Raw genomic sequence first — 12031 nt, forward strand, 5'->3', positions numbered from 1 at the left:
AAAATCTCTCATATTTATTACATAAATCTTCAAGTTCAACCACCGCCTACTCATTTACACAACCTTCCTTCACTTTCCAATATCGTTTTAAGATGTCAATTTCCTAGCGCTAGAAGAACTAGCGATGGTAGATGTGTTGTTCTTGTCCCTCAATTTGTCGATCACCATCTTGGGCGCCTAGCCAGTAAATGGGAATGATAGATGTGGTTGCTCACGTAATGGTGCACTAGATTCTTACCTTGGGAGTCACAGACTTGTTGTCAACATTGAGCACCACTCCTTCCGGTTTCTTGTCTCTGAAGTCACCGGGCAGCCTTTCTAGCCACAAACCTTGACACACCGTTGTCGCAGCTGCACAGAATGATAATGCAACCAACTTCTGCTTTTATGATAGCCAACTCACTATTCTTCCTCTTAAAAAATATGCCACGCCCGAGGTGCTTTTATGGTCTTTCACATCTCCTGCCATGTGGTTATCACTGTAGCTAAATTGCTCCACCATCTCCTTCTTCTCTTTCAAATAGGCACACCAAAGTTTTGTTGAATTTGGAACAGTGAATTTTTTTAAATGCACGGGCTCTTTTTCAAAAACGTGAAAATTTTCCAAATTCACGAAAAATATTCATGTCTGAGATATTTTTTCAAAAGTTAACGGTCTACTATGAACCAAACCATTCAACCAGTCAACCGAGAGAGCGAGACCGAGCAGCTGGAGCGAGCGAGCGAGTAGTGGAGAGTGCTAATGGGCCGGCCCAGATGAGACGCGTGTGAGCAACGGTGCTCCAGTCAGCGCCTGGAGCGCCAATTAGGAACTTTCATTTCTAACTGCACAAAGATAATTGTCGGTAAGCACACACCTGGACATGAATTAGACTCAAAGCGCTGCGTACATTGGTTATAACAAGCTGAACATTGAGTCTGATAGTTCCTCTGCGGTTGAATCCATGAAAGGAGAGGACGAGTATGCCTTCTATTCATGTGATTATGGAGAGCAGGCAGCTTATGACGGACTTTGACCATGTTACTTTCAGCATTGTTTAAGAGAGCCAACGAGGTGCCGAATACCATAGCTAAATCTTCTTTTAAATATATTTTCTCAGGTTTCTGGGATGCTTCTACCCCTGATTTTATCTCATCAAGCCTTGTAAATGATCTCTCCATTCTTTGATGAATAAAGCCGCATTGCTGTAAAAAAGGCATTGCGTACGCGTGTGCACATGGATGGATGTATACACTCGGCCGGAGCTGGAGAGCATGGCGCGGGACGCGATATGCCCAGAATCAGGGAACGCGATCGCACGCTGAAGTTTCACGGGGTCGAGAGCAGCGACATGCTCCAGATCTTCAACGAGTGCACACACCTGGGGACCGCACGAGCTCGACGAACCCTGGGCGGAGGCGCAGGTGGAGATCGATCAGGAGGAGAACAGGCGGCGAGACACATGCCCAGGATCGTTCAGTCCGGCCCGCCCTGCCTCGCAGCTGACATGCTGGGCCACATACCCAGTCATGCCAGCGCAGGCCCGCTCAACCGCCGGCCCAGGAGAGCCCAGCAGCAGATTCAAACCCTGCTCCCTGGCCGCTCGGATCTGAGCCGCCGCGGAGGTTGCCGGCGCCGGCTGCGCCACCACCAGCCGGCCATTCGGTCTCTTCTTTCTAGTCACCCGCGTCCATGAATCCGGCAGGAAGAAATCCAACAAAGTAATGGGCTGGAGGCATACCTTGGGAATTGGCCCTTTCCATGGCTGGAGCGCGGAAGCCGCCCTCCGATGAACAATCCGTCGAACGATCTCCACCTTATCCTCAAGGTTAAGTCCCTCCCTCACCGGATCGTTGCAAGGCACGATGTCGTCCACAACCATGGCAACTTCCTCCTCCGAATACCCGGGATTGAAAGCTTCACAGATTATGTCGGAAGTCGTTGGCGAATACAACTCCGGCGAATCTCCGGTGCAAATCCCGTCGTCATCATCTTCATTGTCTGATGAATCCGCAAGCGCCCAAAACTGGCCGCCGACGTGCCTACGCCCAGGGCTGGCGGAGGCCGCCGTCTTCGCGGCGGTCGCCACAGGCACCGCACGCATCACCCAACTCTCCGATAGTTCATGCTAGTCCTTCTGTGAGCATGTACTAGTGGTGGCCGCGGATACGCTTGGCAGAGTGATGGTAATGCCGAGAGGCCTTTTCTCGGTCCTCCGGGTGGTTTTGTTGATGGGGCGTCTGGCCCTGACTATCGGCAGCGGGGTGGATACCGCGGTCATCGTGGTGGTCGAGGTGGTCGGTTCCGTCATCGGCAGCCTCCTCCACCTGTGGCCGTCGAGCAGACGGTCGCCGCCGGAGTTGCGGAGTCGTCGGTTTTGTCTGGTCAAGCCATGGATGTGGTGACGGCGCACTAGTAGAAAAGGGGGCTTTGGTCCAGGCCGAGTAAGCCCATTTGTCCCGGTTCAGTCCAGAACCGGGACCAATGGATGCATTTATCCCGGTTCGCGCGGCTAAGGCATTAGTCCCGGTTGAACTGGTCCCTTTAGTCCCGGTTCGTGCCATGAACCGGTACTAATGGGCTTTGAGGCATTAGTACCGGTTCATGGCACGAACCGGTACTAAAGGTCTCATTTTCAAACTCCCCCCCCTTGGACCGCCTTTTCAGTTTTAGAAAAAACAAAAGAAAATGATGGAAATGTCAAAAAAATAAAATAAAATAAGTTTCCCATGTGATATGTGGTCTAGTTGTTGGGAAAATTTACAAATATGAATTTCGACTTTATTTACAAAATCTCTCTAGAATTTGTAAAATGGGCATAACTTTTGCATACGAACTCGGATTAAAAAGATTTTTATATGAATTAATGAGTCTCTTACTGTCGGCGTTCTAGGGAGCCTATATTTGGGCTTGGTCCGTCGTTCGACAGTAAGATTTTTTTGTTTGGCGTATATGTATGAATTCAATACTTAATCACCGTCGGTGCTCCGAGAGGCCTATATATTGGCTTCGTTCGTCATTCGACGATGATTTTTTTTATATGTATGAATGAATTGATTACCGCCGCCGGCGTTCCGGGAGGTCTATATATGGGCTTGGTCCGTTGTTCGATGGTGATTTTTTTATCATATATATATATATATATATTTATATATATGAATTTAATGACTTGATCACTGTCAGCGTTTCGGGAAGTCTTCATATAGGCTTGGTCCGTTGTTCGACGGTGATTTTTTTATTGCCATATATGTATGAGTTTGATGACTTGATCACCGTTGGCGTTCCGGCAAGCCTATATATGGGCTTGGTCCGTCGTTCGACGGTGATTTTTTTTATTGCCATACATGTATGAGTTCGATGACTCGATCACCTGCGGCGTTCCGGCAAGCCTATATATGGGCTTTGTCCGTCGTTCGATAATGATTTTTTTATTTGCTATATATGTATGAGTTTGATGACTCGATCACCGTCGGTGTTCCGGCAAGCCTATATATGGGCTTGGTCCGTCGTTCGACGGTGATTTTTTTTTATTTGCCATATATTTATGAGTTTGATGACTTGATCACCGTCGGCGTTCCAGCAAGCCTATATATGGGCTTGGTCCGTAGTTCGACGGTGATTTTTTTTATTTGCCATATATGTATGAGTTTGATGACTCGATCACCGTCGGCGTTCCGGCAAGCCTATATATGTGCTTGGTCCGTCGTTCGACGGTGATTTTTTTATTTGCCATATATGTATGAGTTTGATGACTCGATCACCGTCGGCGTTCCGGCAAGCCTATATATAGGCTTGGTCCGTCGTTCGACGGCGATGTTATTGTTTTTTTGGGGATGAGGAATATTTTCAATCACGCACACCTGTTTCGTGTTTCTCATATTCCCTTTTTTATGCATCAAATTCAAATGTTGAAATGTTTTTTTATTGTATATACTATCTCTCGTTGCAGACTGCGTACCTCGGGATCATCTCTTCCACCTTGGTATAATATTCAATCTTGCATTTTCATGTACTATTTTTAACTTCCTGTAATTTCATACGTATACCGACATGCATATTTTCCTTGCATATAGATGGAGGAAGCCACGACACCATCTTCGTCTGAATCATGTAGAATGCCTTTATCAAAGTTGGCCAAAAAACACCTATTTGAACCTGATACTAGTGAGCTAGCCAATCCAGTGATTACGAAGTTAGGCGTACCACACGACCATCCTGAGCTTGGACCACGTGGATGGACGGCAGGGCCATCTTTCTCAGCTCGTTGTTATCAACCTCCCGCACCTGGGCCCAGACTTGATGAAGCTTCAACCCTTGGGACACATATGATATCCAAAGGTTTAGGCTGGGAGAATCATGAGGTTGAATACGCTCCAATGCCTTTTGGGTATCTTGAATGGGGTACTAATGTCTTGAAGAAATATCATACCCATCTGAAGGGGAGTGAGGAAGGCGTGGATTACGTCTATGGAGCCATTTATTGTTCTTTAGGCGACTATTCTGTCTCCCCTTCTCTTTTAAGGTCTTTATTGGAGAGATGGGATCCCAACACCAACACGTTTTTGTTCTCGTCTGGCGAGTGTACAGTCACACTTCTTGATATGCATCAGATCGCGGGGTTGCCCCTTGATGGTGAACCTTATGAAGAATATGTTCACCTAGCTGATGAGTTGCATCCTTCGACTCTTTTGTACCCCAATTTCCTGATTCGGCTCCTAGAAATTTGGACCAAGCTTGCTGTGGGTGGCAAAGTAGGTTTCAAGGAATGGTGTGACTTCTTTCACAATAGTGGAGTAAACTCCTTTGCTACCAAGAGCTTAGAAGACCAGCGCGTGTACACTGCGGCTTTTCTTGCCATATGGCTTTACCGCTATGTCGTTGTTGGTGGTGGGCCATATATTCACCCTGGGGTATTAGTGATGGCGGCATGGATTTCCCTAGGACAACGTATCTCTTTGGGCCCACCTGCTCTTTGCTCCCTTTATTACTCACTTTGGCGAATTTGTACTCATCCAATTGGCCCCTCATTCATACATAGGATTTGGCCGTTCCACTACCTTGCTGGATGGATGGGCGTGTACCTCAAGAAACCCTATGGAAAGGTAATGTACTGAAACAGAATGCCATAGCTGGGTCCTCCTCCGCTCACCCGCTATCAGTGGATAATGATATCTCAGACACTGCCCCATCCGCTAGTGGAAAGAGACGCAGACAATCTACACCGCCTCATGTGGAACAGGAAGAAAGGCTGCCTTTGAAGCGTAAACTTGATTTTGCCCAAGAATCCAATTTTTCTGAACCAATAATATTGGATGGTCCGTCCTTAGATGTTGAATTCAGTAACTTTGTTAGTGATGAAGATTTTAGCCATGTTCTCACGGGAGAAAAGGACCATGGCCTTGGTGACCTCTTCGATTTATCCATCGAGGATTGTACCTTTGGCGAGTGTGGCACAAGTCGTCTACCCTCCAGCCCTGGTGTGGCTGAAACTGTGCTCCCTACCCCTAGTGCTCTTGATTTCTTGTCAACTTTACCTGGTAGTTTATTTACTTATGCATTTATTTAATTGGTCGTATCTATGAACCATCATTATCATCAAATTTTCACGACTCTTCACTTATTTTTTTAGGTTGCGAACGAGAAAGTTACCATTCGCAAGACCCTGTAATGACAGTTGTATCAGGGGAAGGCACACAGATGGACTGCAGCTTTTTCAAAGACACGTTTATAGATGCCACAGTTACTGTGGTGAAACGAGCCCTCGAAGGACTGAACGACTCTACCCTTAGTGATCCCAAGCGACGCATCATGCTTGAGAGCGTTTCTCAGACGCTGCCCACGCAAGTACATGAGGTAGCTAAGGTGCATGCCATGTTGGTCGGGCTTATTGACCTTTCCAAGAAATTGGAGGTTGGCCAGACTGAGTTCACGAAGGGATCCGAGCGAGATGAACATGCTGCTGCTGAAGTCGAGCTTAAAATTAAGTCCGGCCACGAAGTTTCCAAGGCTGCAATTGTGGACTTATCTAACTTAGACAAGAAGTATGCTGAAATGGAGGTGCAGGAAGCAGCGCTTAATGTGCAGCTTGAGGAGGCTACCGCTAGTTGGAGACATATCAAGCATCCCCAAGCTTAATTCATACTCGTCCTCGAGTAGCTAAATGATAAAAACAGAATTTTTGATGCAGAGTGCTACTTGGCATAATTTTAATGTAATTCTTCTTAATTGTGTTATGAATATTCAGATCCGAAAGATTCAATATAAAAGTTTAATATTGACATAAAAATAATAATACTTCAAGCATACTAAAAAAGCAATCATGTCTTTTCAAAATAGCATGGCCAAAGAAAGTTATCCCTACAAAATCATATAGTCTGGCTATGCTCCATCTTCACCACACAAAATATTTAAATCATGCACAACCCCGATGACAAGCCAAGCAATTGTTTCATACTTTTGGTGTTCTCAAACTTTTTCAATCTTCATGCAATACATGAGCGTGAGCCATGGATATAGCACTATAAGTGGAATAGAATGGTGGTTGTGGGGAAGACAAAAAGGGGGAAGATAGTCTCACATCAACTAGGCATATCAACGGGCTATGGAGATGCCCATCAACAAATATCAATGTGAGTGAGTAGGGATTGCCATGCAACGGATGCACTAGAGCTAGAAGTATATGAAAGCTCAACAAAAGAAAAACTAAGTGGGTGTGCATCTAACTTGCTTGCTCATGAAGACCTAGGGCATTTTGAGGAAGCCCATCATTGGAATATACAAGCCAAGTTCTATAATGAAAAATTCCCACTAGTATTTGAAAGGTATAACATAGGTGACTCTCTATTATGAATATCATGGTGCTACTTTGAAGCACAAGTGTGGTAAAAGGATAGTAACATTGTCCCTTCTCTCTTTTTATCTCATTTTTTTATTTGGGCCTTTTTTTCTTCTTTTATGGCCTCTTTTATTTCTCTTCCTTTTTTTTCGTCCAGAGTCTCATCCCGACTTGTGGGGGAATCATAGTCTCCATCATCCTTTCTTCACTGGGACAATGCTCTAATAATGATGATCATCACACTTTTATTTTTCTTACAACTCAACAATTACAACTCGATACTTAGAACAAAATATGACTCTATATGAATGCCTCCGGTGGTGTACTGGGATATGCAATGAATCAAGAGTGACACGTATGAAAGAATTATGAATGGTGGCTTTGCCACAAATACAATGTCAACTACATGATCATGCTAAGCAATATGACAATGATGGAGTGTGTCATAATAAACGGAACGGTGGAAAGTTGCATGGCAATATATCTCGGAATGGCTATGGAAATGCCATAATAGGTAGGTATGGTGGCTGTTCTGAGGAAGGTATATGGTGGGTGTATGATGCCGGCGAAAGGTGCGCGGTATTAGAGAGGCTAGCAAAGGTGGAAGGATGAGAAAAGTGCGTATAATCCATGGACTCAACATTAGTCATAAAGAACTCATATACTTATTGCAAAAATTTAGAAGTTATCAAAGCAAAGTATTACGCGCATACTCCTAGGGGATAGATTGGTAGGAAAAGACCATCGCTCGTCCCCGACCGTCACTCATAAGGAAGACAATCAAAAAATAAATCATGCTCCGACTTCATCACATAACGGTTCACCATACGTGCATGCTACAAGAATCACAAACTTTAACACAAGTATTTCTCAAATTCACAACTACTCAACTAGCATAGCTCTAATATCACCATCCTCATATCTCAAAACAACTATCAAGCATCAAACTTCTCATAGCATTCAACACACTCATAAGAAAGTTCTTTTACTATTCTTGAATTCCAAGCATATTAGGATTATTTAAGAAAATTACCATGCTATTTAAGACTCTCAAAATAATCTAAGTGAAGCATGAGAGATCAATAGTTTCTATAAAACAAATCCCTAAAAGTTATAAGTGAAGTACTAGAGCAAAACTATAACTCAAATGATATAAGTGAAGCATATAGAGTATTCTAACAAATTCCAAATCATGTATGGCTCTCTCAAAAGGTGTGTACAGTAAGGATATTTGTGGTAAACTAAAAAGTAAAGACTCAAATCATACAAGACGCTCCAAGCAAAACACATATCATGTGGTGAATAGAAATATAGCTCCAAGTAAAGTTACCGATAGAAGTAGACGAAAAGAGGGGATGCCTTCCGGGGCATCCCAAAGCTTTGGCTTTTAGGTGTCCTTAGATTATCTTGGGGGTGCCATGGGCATCCCCAAGCTTAGGCTCTTGCCATCCTAGGTCTGGCAGGCCCACTGGGCAGCGCCCCAACAAATTTTTTATATAGTTTTTTCTTTTCTGCATTATTTATTTTCTTCTATTTATTTTTGAGTAATTTTTTATATAGTTTTTTCTTTTCTGCTTTATTTATTTTCTTCTATTTATTTATGAGTAGTTTTTTTTCTGTATTTAGTTTCTTTGTGACCCTCTCTACTATTTCGCAAATGATATGCGGGTGAAATGATAATACCATTGCAAGTTTCAACATTTTCAGAATTCATTTTGTAGTGATTTTCAATTTCACGGTCATTTAGCTCTCTAAACAATTAGGTAAATGACTGAAAAACAACAAATGATGTCAGAACATGTTGGAAATTGATGACGTCGCTTTGAATGCTACATACTGAACACAAAATAAGTCCGGAGTTCAAATAAGTTTAAAAAACATTGAAGTGCCCGTGTAACAGATGAGTTCTCGTCCGAAACCCTGATACTCCGAAAGAGATTGTCCAGTTTGTACACGAAGTGCGTCCAGTTTTTGCCGTGACCCTCTCTACTCTTTCGCACATGCTATGCGGGTGAAATGATGATACCATGCCAAGTTTCAACATTTTCACAGTTCATTTTGTAGTGATTTTCAATTTCACGGTCATTTAACTCTCTAAACAATTAGGTAAATGACTGAAAAATAACAAATGATGTCAGAACATGTTGGAAATTGATGACGTCGCTTTGAATTCTGCATACCGAACACAAAAGAAGTCCGGAGTTCAAATAAGTTTAAAAAACATTGAAGTGCCCGTGTAACAGATGAGTTCTCGTCCGAAACCCTGATACTCCGAAAGAGATTGTCCAGCTTGTACACGAAGTGCGTCCAGTTTTTGTCGTGACCCTCTCTACTCTTTCGCACATGCTATGCGGGTGAAATGATGATACCATGCCAAGTTTCAACATTTTCACAGTTCATTTTGTAGTGATTTTCAATTTCACGGTCATTTAGTTCTCTAAACAATTAGGTAAATGACTGAAAAACAACGAATGATGTCAGAATATATTGGAAATTGATGACGTCGCTTTGAATGCTGCATACTGAACACAAAAGAAGTCCGGAGTTCACATAAGTTTAAAAAATATTGAAGTGCCCGTGTAACAGATGAGTTCTCGTCCGAAACCCTGATACTCCGAAAGAGATTGTCCAGTTTGTACACGAAGTGCGTCCAGTTTTTGCTGTGACCCTCTCTACTCTTTAGCACATACTATGCGGGTGAAATGATGATACCATGCCAAGTTTCAACATTTCCACAGTTCATTTTGTAGTGATTTTCAATTTCACGGTCATTTAGCTCTCTAAACAATTAGGTAAATGACTGAAAAACAACGAATGATGTCAGAACATATTGGAAATTGATGACGTCGCTTTGAATGCTGCATACTGAACACAAAAAAAGTCCGGAGTTCAAATAAGTTTAAAAAACATTGAAGTGCCCGTGTAACAGATGAGTTCTCGTCCGAAATCCTAATACTCCGAAAGAGATTGTCCAGTTTGTACACGAAGTGCGTCCAGTTTTTGCCGTGACCCTCTCTACTCTTTCGCACATGCTATGCGGGTGAAATGATGATACCATGCTAAATTTCAACATTTTCACAGTTCATTTTGTAGTGATTTTCAATTTCACGGTCATTTAGCTCTTTAAACAATTCGGTAAATGACTGAAAAACAACAAATGATGTCAGAACATGTTGGAAATTGATGACGTCGCTTTGAATGCTGCATACTGAACACAAGAAGTCCGGAGTTCAAATAAGTTATTAAAAATAAAAAAGAGGTGCAATCCTGGTTAATTTGCTTTAAGCCTTTCGAAATAGTGTAGACTGCACTGCACATAGCTCAGTGTAATCTATGGTATTCCGAAAGGCTTGAAGCTAATCAACGTGCAGGTGAGCATTGCGCCTCTTCGTCATTGTCTCTGCACTCACTGCTTATAAACCGCTCATACTGCCTCTCTCTTGGCGAGGTGGGACTAAAAATCAGCTTACTAAGAAACTCTATTATCGGTTCATGCCATGAACCGGTACTAAAGGTCTTCGTGGGGGCCCCAGCCTGACCACAGCCGCACTGGCCTCATTAGTACCGGTTTATGGCATGAACCTGTACTAAAGGTTGCCCACGAACCGGTACTAATGATGCCCGCCCACCTAGCCGTTGGAACCGGCACTAATGGTCACATTAGTGCCGGCTCAAATTCAAACCGGTACTAATGTGCTTCATATTTGACCCTTTTTCTACTAGTGTCTATATATGCGCCAGTATCATAGATTAGATGAATATAGTCTGTAGATGTATTGATGCACGTAGTCTACCTTTTGGCCATTAACAACCGTGCCTCTTGTCCTATGAGTGTGCAAAAAATTTAATCTCACAATGACGTGCCGACAAGCTATACACGAACTTCATCGACGTACAGTTTTTAAGATCAATTTTGTTTTACCTATTAGATGCTCACTTTTAAGACACAGACTTACATCTTTCTCACGGTTGGCGTGCCGGGAAGCCTATATATGGGTTTGGTCCGTTGTTCCGCCATGAGATTTTTTTTGTCATTATATATATATATATATATATATATATATATATATGCATGAATTAATGAGTCTCTTACTCTCGGCGTTCCGGGGAGCCTATATTTGGGTTTGGTCCATCGTTCGACAGTAAGATTTTTTTGTTTGGCGTATATGTATGAATTTAATACTTAATCACCGTCGGTGCTTCGAGAGGCCTATATATTGGCTTCGTCCGTCTTTCGACGATGATTTTTTTATATGTATGAATGAATTGATTATGGCCGCCGGCGTTACGGGAGGCGTATATATGAGCTTGGTCCGTCGTTCGACGGTGATTTTTTTATCATATATATATATATGAATTTAATGACTTGATCACTGTCGGCGTTCCGGGAAGCCTTCATATAGGCTTGGTCCGTCGTTCGACGGTGATTTTTTTATTGCCATATATGTATGAGTTTGATGACTTGATCACCGTTGGCGTTCCGGCAAGCCTATATATGGGCTTGGTCCGTCGGTCGACGGTGATTTCTTTTATTGCCATACATGTATGAGTTTGATGACTCGATCACCGTCGGCGTTCCGGCAAGCCTATATATGGGCTTGGTCCGTCGTTCGACAATGATTTTTTTATTTGCCATATATGTATGAGTTTGATGACTCGATCACCGTCGGCGTTCCGGCAAGCCTATATATGGGCTTGGTCCGTCGTTCGACGGTGATTTTTTTTATTTGCCATATATGTATGAGTTTGATGACTCGATCACCGTCGGCGTTCCAGCAAGCCTATATATGGGCTTGGTCCGTAGTTCGACGGTGATTTTTTTTATTTGCCATATATGTATGAGTTTGATGACTCGATCACCGTCGTCGTTCCGGCAAGCCTATATATGTGCTTGGTCCGTCGTTCGACGGTGATTTTTTTATTTGCCATATATGTATGAGTTTGATGACTCGATCACCGTCAGCGTTTCGGCAAGCCTATATATAGGCTTGGTCCGTCGTTCGACGGCGATTTTATTGTTTTTTTGGGGATGAGGAATATTTTCAATCACGCACACCTGTTTCGTGTTTCTCATATTCCCCTTTTTATGCATCAAATTCAAATATTGAAATGTTTTTTTTATTGTAGATACTATCTCTCGTTGCAGACTGCGTACCTCGGGATCATCTCTTCCACCTTGGTATAATATTCAATCTTGCATTTTCATGTACTATTTT

Source organism: Triticum urartu, chromosome 7 (genome assembly GCF_003073215.2).
Source record: "Triticum urartu cultivar G1812 chromosome 7, Tu2.1, whole genome shotgun sequence".
NCBI classification, from domain to species: Eukaryota; Viridiplantae; Streptophyta; class Magnoliopsida; order Poales; family Poaceae; genus Triticum; species Triticum urartu.